The sequence below is a fragment of the Anomaloglossus baeobatrachus genome, chromosome 11, assembly GCF_048569485.1.
Source record: "Anomaloglossus baeobatrachus isolate aAnoBae1 chromosome 11, aAnoBae1.hap1, whole genome shotgun sequence".
In the NCBI taxonomy this organism is placed as follows: Eukaryota; Metazoa; Chordata; class Amphibia; order Anura; family Aromobatidae; genus Anomaloglossus; species Anomaloglossus baeobatrachus.
Window position 1 is genome coordinate 150,757,394 of NC_134363.1, and position 13,893 is coordinate 150,771,286.

The 13,893-nt window shown below is 47.8% G+C and overlaps 1 protein-coding gene across 1 annotated transcript in view; it reads left to right on the forward strand.

Annotated features, from left to right (window-relative positions):
- MXRA8 (matrix remodeling associated 8) overlaps positions 1 to 13,893 on the forward strand; it is a 73,258-nt gene that overhangs the window by 18,792 nt on the left and 40,573 nt on the right. The gene's annotated exons all lie outside the window — the stretch shown is intronic.

A 13,893-nucleotide genomic window follows, 5' to 3' on the forward strand; every position in this document is an offset into this window, starting at 1 on the left:
GAGCCCCTGTACCATCCTTGTCTCCCCATTACATAGAGGAGCCCCTGTACCATCCTTGTCTCCCCATTACATAGAGGAGCCCCTGTACCTTCCTTGCTCCCCATTATATAGAGGAGCCCCTGTACCATCCTTGTCTCCCCATTACATAGAGGAGCCCCTGTACCTTCCTTTTCTCCCCATTACATAGAGGAGCCCCTGTAGCATCCTTGTCTCCCCATTACATAGAGGAGCCCCTGTACCATCCTTGTCTCCCCATTACATAGAGGAGCCTCTGTACCATCCTTGTCTCCCCATTACATAGAGGAGCCCCTGTACCATCCTTGTCTCCCCATTACATAGAGGAGCCCCTGTACCTTCCTTGTCTCCCCATTACATAGAGGAGCCCCTATACCATCCTCGTCTCCCCATTACATAGAGGAGCCCCTGTACCATCCTTGTCTCCCCATTACATAGAGGAGCCCCTGTACCTTCCTTTTCTCCCCATTACATAGAGGAGCCCCTGTACCATCCTTGTCTCCCCATTACATAGAGGAGCCCCTGTACCTTCCTTTTCTCCCCATTACACAAAGGAGCCCCTGTACCATCTCTGTCTCCCCATTACATAGAGGAGCCCCTGTACCATCCTTGCTCCCCATTACATAGAGGAGCCCCTGTACCATCCTTGTCTCCCCATTACATAGAGGAGCCCCTGTACCATCCTTGTCTCCCCATTACATAGAGGAGCCCCTGTACCTTCCTTGTCTCCCCATTACATAGAGGAGCCTCTGTACCATCCTTGTCTCCCCATTACATAGAGGAGCCCCTGTACCATCCTTGTCTCCCCATTACATAGAGGAGCCCCTGTACCATCCTTGTCTCCCCATTACATAGAGGAGCCCCTGTACCTTCCTTTTCTCCCCATTACATAGAGGAGCCCCTGTACCATCCTTGTCTCCCCATTACATAGAGGAGCCCCTGTACCATCCTTGTCTCCCCATTACATAGAGGAGCCCCTGTACCATCCTTGTCTCCCCATTACATAGAGGAGCCCCTGTACCATCCTTGTCTCCCCATTACATAGAGGAGCCCCTGTACCTTCCTTGCTCCCCATTACATAGAGGAGCCCCTGTACCATCCTTGTCTCCCCATTACATAGAGGAGCCCCTGTACCATCCTTGTCTCCCCATTACATAGAGGAGCCCCTGTACCATCCTTGTCTCCCCAGTACATAGAGGAGCCCCTGTACCTTCCTTGTCTCCCCATTACATAGAGGAGCCCCTGTACCATCCTTGTCTCCCCATTACATAGAGGAGCCCCTGTACCTTCCTTGTCTCCCAATTACATAGAGGAGCCCCTGTACCTTCCTTGTCTCCCCATTACATAGAGGAGCCCCTGTACCATCCTTGTCTCCCCATTACATAGAGGAGCCCCTGTACCATCCTTGTCTCCCCATTACATAGAGGAGCCCCTGTACCATCCTCGTCTCCCCATTACATAGAGGAGCCCCTGTACCATCCTTGTCTCCCCATTACATAGAGGAGCCCCTGTACCATCCTCGTCTCCCCATTACATAGAGGAGCCCCTGTACCATCCTTGTCTCCCCATTACATAGAGGAGCCCCTGTACCATCCTTGTCTCCCCATTACATAGAGGAGCCCCTGTACCATCCTTGTCTCCCCATTACATAGAGGAGCCCCTGTACCATCCTTGTCTCCCCATTACATAGAGGAGCCCCTGTACCTTCCTTGTCTCCCCATTACATAGAGGAGCCCCTGTACCATCCTTGTCTCCCCATTACATAGAGGAGCCCCTGTACCATCCTTGTCTCCCCATTACATAGAGGAGCCCCTGTACCTTCCTTGCTCCCCATTATATAGAGGAGCCCCTGTACCATCCTTGTCTCCCCATTACATAGAGGAGCCCCTGTACCTTCCTTTTCTCCCCATTACATAGAGGAGCCCCTGTAGCATCCTTGTCTCCCCATTACATAGAGGAGCCCCTGTACCATCCTTGTCTCCCCATTACATAGAGGAGCCTCTGTACCATCCTTGTCTCCCCATTACATAGAGGAGCCCCTGTACCATCCTTGTCTCCCCATTACATAGAGGAGCCCCTGTACCTTCCTTGTCTCCCCATTACATAGAGGAGCCCCTATACCATCCTCGTCTCCCCATTACATAGAGGAGCCCCTGTACCATCCTTGTCTCCCCATTACATAGAGGAGCCCCTGTACCTTCCTTTTCTCCCCATTACATAGAGGAGCCCCTGTACCATCCTTGTCTCCCCATTACATAGAGGAGCCCCTGTACCTTCCTTTTCTCCCCATTACACAAAGGAGCCCCTGTACCATCTCTGTCTCCCCATTACATAGAGGAGCCCCTGTACCATCCTTGTCTCCCCATTACATAGAGGAGCCCCTGTACCATCCTTGTCTCCCCAGTACATAGAGGAGCCCCTGTACCTTCCTTGTCTCCCCATTACACAGAGGAGCCCCTGTACCATCCTTGTCTCCCCATTACATAGAGGAGCCCCTGTAGCATCCTTGTCTCCCCATTACATAGAGGAGCCCCTGTACCTTCCTTTTCTCCCCATTACACAGAGGAGCCCCTGTACCATCCTTGTCTCCCCATTACATAGAGGAGCCCCTGTAGCATCCTTGTCTCCCCATTACATAGAGGAGCCCCTGTACCATCCTTGTCTCCCCATTACATAGAGGAGCCCCTGTACCATCCTTTTCTCCCCATTACATAGAGGAGCCCCTGTACCATCCTTGTCTCCCCATTACATAGAGGAGCCCCTGTACCATCCTTGTCTCCCCATTACATAGAGGAGCCCCTGTACCATCCTTGTCTCCCCATTACATAGAGGAGCCCCTGTACCTTCCTTTTCTCCCCATTACATAGAGGAGACCCTGTACCATCCTTGTCTCCCCATTACATAGAGGAGCCCCTGTACCTTCCTTGCTCCCCATTACATAGAGGAGCCCCTGTACCTTCCTTTTCTCCCCATTACATAGAGGAGCCCCTGTACCTTCCTTGCTCCCCATTACATAGAGGAGCCCCTGTACTTTCCTTGCTCCCCATTACATAGAGGAGCCCCTGTACCATCCTTGTCTCCCCATTACATAGAGGAGCCCCTGTACTTTCCTTGCTCCCCATTACATAGAGGAGCCCCTGTACCTTCCTTGCTCCCCATTACATAGAGGAGCCCCTGTACCTTCCTTGCTCCCCATTACATAGAGGAGCCCCTGTACTTTCCTTGTCTCCCCATTACATAGAGGAGCCCCTGTACCATCCTTGTCTCCCCATTACATAGAGGAGCCCCTGTACCTTCCTTGTCTCCCCATTACATAGAGGAACCCCTGTACCATCCTTGTCTCCCCATTACATAGAGGAGCCCCTGTACCATCCTTGTCTCCCCATTACATAGAGGAGCCCCTGTACCTTCCTTGCTCCCCATTATATAGAGGAGCCCCTGTACCATCCTTGTCTCCCCATTACATAGAGGAGCCCCTGTACCTTCCTTTTCTCCCCATTACATAGAGGAGCCCCTGTAGCATCCTTGTCTCCCCATTACATAGAGGAGCCCCTGTACCATCCTTGTCTCCCCATTACATAGAGGAGCCTCTGTACCATCCTTGTCTCCCCATTACATAGAGGAGCCCCTGTACCATCCTTGTCTCCCCATTACATAGAGGAGCCCCTGTACCATCCTTGTCTCCCCATTACATAGAGGAGCCCCTGTACCATCCTTGTCTCCCCATTACATAGAGGAGCCCCTGTACCATCCTCGTCTCCCCATTACATAGAGGAGCCCCTGTACCTTCCTTGTCTCCCCATTACATAGAGGAGCCCCTGTACCATCCTTGTCTCCCCATTACATAGAGGAGCCCCTGTACCATCCTTGTCTCCCCATTACATAGAGGAGCCCCTGTACCATCCTTGTCTCCCCATTACATAGAGGAGCCCCTGTACCATCCTTGTCTCCCCATTACATAGAGGAGCCCCTGTACCTTCCTTTTCTCCCCATTACATAGAGGAGCCCCTGTACCATTCTTGTCTCCCCATTACATAGAGGAGCCCCTGTACTTTCCTTGCTCCCCATTACATAGAGGAGCCCCTGTACCATCCTTGTCTCCCCATTACATAGAGGAGCCCCTGTACTTTCCTTGCTCCCCATTACATAGAGGAGCCCCTGTACCTTCCTTGCTCCCCATTACATAGAGGAGCCCCTGTACCTTCCTTGCTCCCCATTACATAGAGGAGCCCCTGTACTTTCCTTGTCTCCCCATTACATAGAGGAGCCCCTGTACCATCCTTGTCTCCCCATTACATAGAGGAGCCCCTGTACCTTCCTTGTCTCCCCATTACATAGAGGAACCCCTGTACCATCCTTGTCTCCCCATTACATAGAGGAGCCCCTGTACCATCCTTGTCTCCCCATTACATAGAGGAGCCCCTGTACCTTCCTTGCTCCCCATTATATAGAGGAGCCCCTGTACCATCCTTGTCTCCCCATTACATAGAGGAGCCCCTGTACCTTCCTTTTCTCCCCATTACATAGAGGAGCCCCTGTAGCATCCTTGTCTCCCCATTACATAGAGGAGCCCCTGTACCATCCTTGTCTCCCCATTACATAGAGGAGCCTCTGTACCATCCTTGTCTCCCCATTACATAGAGGAGCCCCTGTACCATCCTTGTCTCCCCATTACATAGAGGAGCCCCTGTACCTTCCTTGTCTCCCCATTACATAGAGGAGCCCCTATACCATCCTCGTCTCCCCATTACATAGAGGAGCCCCTGTACCATCCTTGTCTCCCCATTACATAGAGGAGCCCCTGTACCTTCCTTTTCTCCCCATTACATAGAGGAGCCCCTGTACCATCCTTGTCTCCCCATTACATAGAGGAGCACCTGTACCTTCCTTTTCTCCCCATTACACAAAGGAGCCCCTGTACCATCCTTGTCTCCCCATTACATAGAGGAGCCCCTGTACCTTCCTTTTCTCCCCATTACACAGAGGAGCCCCTGTACCATCCTTGTCTCCCCATTACATAGAGGAGCCCCTGTACCATCCTTGTCTCCCCATTACATAGAGGAGCCCCTGTACCATCCTTTTCTCCCCATTACATAGAGGAGCCCCTGTACCATCCTTGTCTCCCCATTACATAGAGGAGCCCCTGTACCATCCTTGTCTCCCCATTACATAGAGGAGCCCCTGTACCATCCTCGTCTCCCCATTACATAGAGGAGCCCCTGTACCTTCCTTGTCTCCCCATTACATAGAGGAGCCCCTGTACCATCCTTGTCTCCCCATTACATAGAGGAGCCCCTGTACCATCCTTGTCTCCCCATTACATAGAGGAGCCCCTGTACCATCCTTGTCTCCCCATTACATAGAGGAGCCCCTGTACCGTCCTTGTCTCCCCATTACATAGAGGAGCCCCTGTACCATCCTTGTCTCCCCATTACATAGAGGCGCCCCTGTACCTTTCTTGTCTCCCCATTACATAGAGGAGCCCCTGTACCATCCTTGTCTCCCCATTACATAGAGGAGCCCCTGTACCATCCTTGTCTCCCCATTACATAGAGGAGCCCCTATACCATTCTTGTCTCCCCATTACATAGAGGAGCTCCTGTACCTTCCTTGTCTCCCCATTACATAGAGGAGCCCCTGTACCATCCTTGTCTCCCCATTACATAGAGGAGCCCCTGTACCATCCTTGTCTCCCCATTACATAGAGGAGCCCCTGTACCTTCCTTGTCTCCCCATTACATAGAGGAGCCCCTGTACCATCCTTGTCTCCCCATTACATAGAGGAGCCCCTGTACCTTCCTTGTCTCCCCATTACATAGAGGAGCCCCTGTACCTTCCTTTTCTCCCCATTACATAGAGGAGCCCCTGTACCATCCTTGTCTCCCCATTACATAGAAGAGCCCCTGTACCTTCCTTGTCTCCCCATTACATAGAGGAGCCCCTGTACCATCCTTGTCTCCCCATTACATAGAGGAGCCCCTGTACCTTTCTTGTCTCCCCATTACATAGAGGAGCCCCTGTACCATCCTTGTCTCCCCATTACATAGAGGAGCCCCTGTACCTTTCTTGTCTCCCCATTACATAGAGGAGCTCCTGTACCATCCTTGTCTCCCCATTACATAGAGGAGCCCCTGTACCTTCCTTGTCTCCCCATTACATAGAGGAGCCCCTGTACCATCCTTGTCTCCCCATTACATAGAGGAGCCCCTGTACCATCCTTGTCTCCCCATTACATAGAGGAGCCCCTGTACCATCCTTGTCTCCCCATTACATAGAGGAGCTCCTGTACCATCCTTGTCTCCCCATTACATAGAGGAGCCCCTGTACCATCCTTGTCTCCCCATTACATAGAGGAGCCCCTGTACCTTCCTTGCTCCCCATTACATAGAGGAGCCCCTGTACCATCCTTGTCTCCCCATTACATAGAGGAGCCGCTGTACCTTCCTTGCTCCCCATTACATAGAGGAGCCCCTGTACCTTCCTTGCTCCCCATTACATAGAGGAGCCCCTGTACCATCCTTGTCTCCCCATTACATAGAGGAGCCCCTGTACCTTCCTTGTCTCCCCATTACATAGAGGAGCCCCTGTACCATCCTTGTCTCCCCATTACATAGAGGAGCCCCTGTACCTTCCTTGCTCCCCATTACATAGAGGAGCCGCTGTACCTTCCTTGCTCCCCATTACATAGAGGAGCCCCTATACCATCCTTGTCTCCCCATTACATAGAGGAGCCCCTGTACTTTCCTTGTCTCCCCATTACATAGAGGAGCCCCTGTACCTTCCTTGCTCCCCATTACATAGAGGAGCCCCTGTACCATCCTTGTCTCCCCATTACATAGAGGAGCCCCTGTACCATCCTTGCTCCCCATTACATAGAGGAGCCCCTGTACCATCCTTGTCTCCCCATTACATAGAGGAGCCCCTGTACCTTCCTTGTCTCCCCATTACATAGAGGAGCCCCTGTACCTTCCTTGTCTCCCCATTACATTAAGTTAAAGTATAACCCAAAATAATAGTAATATAAAAGTAATGAAACAACTTATTTAAGTGTTAAATCCAAGAATCATGTGTTTAACCACTCACAATGGCGCTTTATTGCATCTAAGAGCTATAATAATGAACCTGGGCATCAGATGGACACCTGGGTCTGATACGTCAGGCCGATTTTTTTATGGGCTTCCAGGTATTTCAGGGTTCCAGCCATTTCCTTGTAGATAAAAGCTTAGTAGTTTTCAAGTGTTTTATTAATAAATCTCTTTCTTATTCTGGTCCTGAACAATTGTGACGGGGAGACACGAAAGGCACAGGGACCCCTAAGCTGACCGTAAGACTTAGGACCCTGTGCTGTCCCTTAGCCCGACGGTAGACCTGGAGGTGGTCAGGGTCAAGCCGCCAACGTGGCCCTGTCTCCTATCCTGGCCCTGATAACTCTGTCCCCATCACGCAGGGGACCGACCGGGATGGAGATCCCAAAAAAAACACCAATACAGAACGACAGACTGAAGGTAAACAAACACTCAAACACACCTAAAATCTGCACCAGGGAAACCAAAGGTAAGTAAGGGTACCAAGAAAAGGGGGTAATAGGAATAGCTTACTACAATCACAGCAGATAGCAACAGACTCATCCTCTCTGCTTCTGGGCTAGACTCCAACTGAGTTGAATATCCAGCAACCTCTCCAGGAAGCAGAGGGATTATATACAGGCCGGAAATCACCAACTGCCAGCAGCTGAGTAAGTGTGCTGCAGCACCAAAGAAGAAGTTAACCCCTAAGTGCCCAAAAGAAAATAACACTGCTTAAAGGTGCATAGTCGAGGTGGTAAAAGAGAACTCTGATCCTGAGCCTGTCTGATACAAGTGACAACAATAACCTGTATTATACTCCAGAGCAGCATTCATTATTCTGCTGGTTTCTTTTGGATTCAGTCAACAAACCTGTGACAGTTTAGCTGAGCTCCTAAAATGCAGTAGGATAATTAGATTTCTTATATCAGAATACTGTACTAAGACAAGTTTAACTCAGAATCCAGCAGAAGTATGAATGCAGCTCTGGCCTGATCATATTAGAGGTTGTGCAAACTGGTTCTCAGGACCCAGTCCAGCAGACAGGTCAGTAATCTGTGGCCGCTGAATGGGAGTCTTGAGAAACACCTCTTATCTGGCGACTCTTCTTTCGATTAGCCGGCCTGGTAAAAAGGGAAGGTCAACTGAAGCTTCTTCACAGCCAGTTAATGTATGTTCCAGGAGGTTGATGCAGCTGGTCACTGCACAGCTACAAGGGTTGACTTAATAAGAGTTATTAGAAGGGAATCATCAGTGGAATAACTGTCAGAAAACTAGAATTCTAGTTTATTTGTAGTCAATTTATAATTCGAAAAGTAGCCTGTAAGTAATCCTAAAAGTATGTAATCTTATTTTAAGGGAATTAAGAAATATAGCGCTGTCCTATTAGGTTTCTTCTTCTTCGCTCTGACATTTGATTGTCAGGTGTCTGGCTAAGAATTGCAGGGTGGAACCTTCCATTCCTATCATATCTAGTCATTGTAAATGGCATCATTTGTTCTACAGGGAGAATAAGAGCCGTCTCTGTCTTCCCTTCCCCGTGGGCAGAGATTTGGCAAATTGTAAATGGTTTGAGTTGCTTGATAGCCGTCAGAGAGAAATTTGGATAATGGGATTGGGCATGGATGCATTTAACCGGACAGAATTGGGTTTAGCGGAGAAAAAAAGAAGCAAAACGTAGCGTGAAATAACAAAATATCATAGTACGGTGCATGGGTCTGCTCGAGTCAAGACTTGTCCAGACTATAATAACTGGCGGAACGTATAGAGAGGAGATGAAAACAACGTGATTGATGGGACACTTATCGAGACGAACAGGAAAATAACAGTGTAGTGTAATATAATATGACGGAGAGCAAATATTTGACAACGTGCAATATGTCATCAGTCAGCAGGTTCCTGGGCGATGTTTTTCTTAATGTGAACCTGTCCTAATAGATTACTATGTAGAGTTATTAACCCAGCAGAAGAGCACTACAGAGATACAGAGGAAGGCTTATTTACTGTGAAGTATAATTGTGTACTCTGAAGCTGTAGAAAACTACATCTGCCGCCATATAGTGCCTTCATCAGGTGCTGTATTATATGGAAAAATAAAATAAAATGTTTAAATCTTCATATTCCCTTGACTGAAATCAGAAGCATATAGAGACACTGACAAGCCCCATAGAAGTCTATGTGTTCTATATTACTGTCACGAGGGTCTTCTGTCCTGGGGAGGCTTGTGACAAATTTGGGATCTGAGTCTCACATTGCATGTGAGACTCTGGGTATTAAACCTATTTGCTTTCTTTTAGTGCAGCAAGGGTTAATGACTTTTTCCTTCCTGGTAGTTTCTTGTTAGTTCATCTCAGGTGCAACCAGTTGTTTCCCTTCCCTTTAAATAGTTACACATCCCATCACCTGATGCCAGTTATAGCAAAAGAATTAATTCTGAACTGACCACCATTGAAAGAGGAAGCCTGTGGAAGCTCTTGGAGCCATGTCACCTGCAGCCCTGGTGTAAGGCTCTTATCTCCTGCAGCCTTGGTGTACAGCACAGCAGAAAATGAAAAACTGGTCCAGAATCAGTGGAGAAGCGACAACTAGAGGAAAAAGTCAGTTTAAATCTAAAAATACAATGAAATGTCCTGTTTAAATTTCGTGTCCAGCCTCAATAAAAACTCCACAGTTTCCACAGATAGGGTCAAAAATAATAAAATGATGAATAGTCAACTGTTGACACCACTGTGGATCTGGTGTAAGCCATATGCAGCAGTTGGTGCATATCCTTTTGTCTATGTCCCCCTGTCTGTCTTCCTTTCCCTGTGTTTTTATACAGTAGTGGGGACATCTAGTGTACTCAGCGAGCTTCGCAATGGCCAGGAAGAGTTAAGGGACAGCTAGGGACTAGGCATGTGATGGCAGCATGGGGAATGACCTCTTCCTGCCATAAGGGTCTTCCTACCCTTTTCCATCCCCTGGTGTAACCTCTGTATTGCGCCGTGCGCCAGATACCCCTTTGTCCTAGTGTGGCGATTGCAGCACTTCCCAACTCAAAAGTTGAAGAGAACCATGATAAGGTTGTGAGTCCTTTATGGGAGGGTATGTCTTTCCTTTGCTCATTATACTGATTTTATTCCTACATATTAATTTAAAATTATAAAAAAAAAACCTGACTTAAAAGGAGGTTTCACTGAATTTTTAAAATTTAAACCATGTCCTTCCTCCAATTGTCACTGCTCCACTGATTCTAGAATAGCTTTTCTTTTTCTTATCTGCCCATCCTTTCTAAAGTTATGGCCCAGAAATAAAGATGCAAAGTTAGCCAACTGGGCGTATACCACAGAACTTCTCTGTGGAGATTTGCTTTTTCTACTCTGATTTTGGCCAATCAAAATACGGTCACATCGACATGGAAGTTCTGTGGTATAGGCCCAGGTGGTTGAAGGATAACGATGCATCTTTTTACCGGAAGACATAACTTTTGAACGTTAGAGTGCAGCAGAAAATGGAGAATCAGTGGAGCAGCGACAACTGGAGGAAAAAGTCAGTTTAATTCTAAAAATCCAATGAAATGTCATGTTTAAATTTCATGTCCAGCCCCAATATAAACTCCACAGTTGCCACATATAAGGTGAAAAATAATAAAATGATGAATAGTCAACTGTTGACACCACCGTGGATCTGGTGTAGGCCAATCAGTTGGTCTGCGCCAACACCGCAAACCATGATGTCACTGTTCTTCTGTCATAGGACTGCTGAGGTCTGTGATTGACTGCAGTGGTCAGGTGACTACAATGGCATGTGATCAAATGACTAACCGAAAACAGGCCTCAGTGGTCCTGTTTTAGAAGAATGGTGGGCTCTGGACTTTTAATGCCGGTGGAGACGGTAGGAGCATCCTGCAGTAGATCGGCGGTATGATAGCAGATAAGTCTACATCAGGGGTCCCCAACCTGTAGTTTGGGAGCCACATGTGGCTTGTGGGCCCATGATGTGTGGGTCGTGGCTGTTTGCCAGCTAGGTGCATAAACACCAGGTCCAACAAAGAGCTATGAAAGATAGGTCTCCAGATTGTGACTTTTGTGAGTAGGTCCACACAAAAGAGCAGATCTGAGGGGGGTAGGCTGGGATCCCCTGAATCTTGGTATACTACCTCAGTTTGATTTCTGTGAAGAAGCTTTGGCTGTCATTATCCAGTAATGGGGGCTCTGGGGGTCACTACTGTGAGGGTGGGGGAGCTGGATGTGGCTCATGACCCTATTTCTGAGCTCAATGTGGCTCGTGACTCTCTCTCAGGGCCCAGTGTAGCTCTCAGGTCATAAAGGTTGGGGACCACTGGCCGACATAATTTTATCATGGTCATCCCATCCATGTCACCTGTAGTTCAAAACCCCCTTTAAAACTAGTTTTAAGCAAAACAGATGTCAATGGATAGGGGATGGAACATGTTGGATTTTAACATGTCTGATTCTTTGTTTAAACCAGAGAAGGGTCATGAACAATGGATTCACAAATTTGAGGGTAAAGGGATTAGGGCAGATTAGATTTTATCATGCCCAGTCCTTTATTCCCATAGAAGAGGGTTCAAAAACAACAGAATCAAAAGATCTGAAATGGTAGATGAATAGAGCATGTTGGATTTTAACATGCCTGATCCTTTTATTCCCATAGGAAAGGAGTAGTGCACAACCCCAATACGGGTAAAAATTAATTTTTAAGCAAAGTCTTATTAATTCGTAAATATTTTTCACAGTTCCAACAGAGGTCAATAGGCAGAAGGATGGGGCATGTTGGATTGTAACATGCCCAATCCTTTGTTCCCATAGGAAAGGAGTATTGAACGACACCAATACTGGTAAAATCAATTTTTAAGCAAAGTCTTATTAATTATTAAAGAGTTCACTAATCCAACAGATGTCAATAGGCAGAAGGATGGGGCATGTTGGATCATAAGATGCCCAATCCTTTGTTCATGCTGCCAGAGTTATTTTGTTATGTCTTATCCCCCTCTCTTATTGCATTACAAGCTGAGAGGAACAGCAGTCGGCCGAATAAATGTTTGGGCAGCTTTATAGGCATCGAGTGTGGTCCAGAATAGGAAAACGTCCCCCCCCCATCTATATCTACTAAGAAAAAAAGATAGCTGCACTCTGAAATGCTAAAGCATGCAGACAATGAATGCAAGAATATAGATATGCATTACTGCTTAAGGAAATCTATGTACTAACAGATATTTTTTTTAAGTGAGACGGTTTTTAAAACATTTCTGTCCTATTTCTTTCGGTATTGGCGCTTTCTTATACGCCGTTCATCTGCTCTTACACTGTAGTCTATGGATCATAATACAAACAGTGCATTTTTCAGAATAACACAGCTGGACGCATTGAGAAATGGAAACCAAACAAAATGACCTCGAAAAAAAAGCCATCCATTCTGCTGTGTGTTAATAAAATACAGTCTTTGATGATGGAGGAGGGAAAGGGGGGGGGGGGTTAAAGAATTTTTTAAGGTTTATTGCGAAACCAAGCGGCGTTTAGAAAAACAGATTTTATTAGCAGCAGTTTTAGAAGCATCTGCATCTAATTTGGAGTATTTACACACAATATAAGGCTACTGGCAGAATAAATACCTGGTACTTACGAGGGTTTGTTTTTCCATCAGACCTGAATATATGACTCATTAATTTCTTTATTACTGACCTGCGCTGCGCATGTGTCTGCAACACCGTATACAGTATATAGGAACCATATGCTGTGGTCTGCGGCTATAGGAATTATTGTTTCCCAACAAGTCAGGACTCACAAGCTACAGATACTGGAATAAGAAGTACAAATGGATGAGAAAATACTGATCCTTGTGCATCACCACTGTTTAAAGGCTACCTGTTGTAGGATCGGTCCAGGTGGCTGTCTGAAGACTAAAGGCCCCGTTACACGCAACGACATATCTAACAATATATTGCCACGGTCACGGATTCTGTGATGCACATCCGGCATCGTTAGCGACGTCGTTGCGTGTGACACGAACGAACGACAGTTAACGATGGAAGATACTCACCAAATCGACCATCGTTGACACGTCGTTCATTTTCAAAAACTCATTGATTGTTGAGGACGCAGGTTGTTTGTTGTTCCCGAGGCAGCACACATCGCTGTGTGTGTGACACCTCGGGAACGACGAACTACAGCTTACCTGCGGCCGCCGGCAATGAGGAAGGAAGGAGGTGGGCGGGATGTTACAGCCGCTCATCTCCGCCCCTCCGCTTCTATTGGGTGGCAGCTTAGTGATGCCGCTGTGACGCCACATGAACCGCCCCCTTAGAAAGGAGGCGGTTTGCCGGCACCAGCGACGTCACTAGGCAGGTAAGTCCGTGTGACGGCTCCTAACGATATTGTGCGCCACGGGCAGCGATTTGCCCGTAACGCACAACCGACGGGGGCGGGTGCTTTCACCAGCGATATCGCTAGCGATATCGCTGCGTGTAAAGCCCCCTTAAGGCCCTTTTCTTGACCGCACTATTTCTATCAGCCTGCTTGCCACGGAGGCGCTGTTCTCTGTTTCCTCTCAATGCACCAAGGAGCCGCTCTACTACAATCTGTTTCTGGTCACTAACTTCTATCTTCCTCCTGCCCAAACTCTTCCTGTTTCTTGCTCACCACACTACTCTTTCCACTTTGCTACATTCTTCACTCTATCCCTAATACTAACTAGAACTAGGAAGTCCTACCTCATTTATCCCTTAGACTGTGGGCCGGGCTTTCCTCACTAACCCTTGCAGTCCTGCCACTGTACCTTCTATCTGAAACTCCCTCCTAGCAGCTAGAGAGTC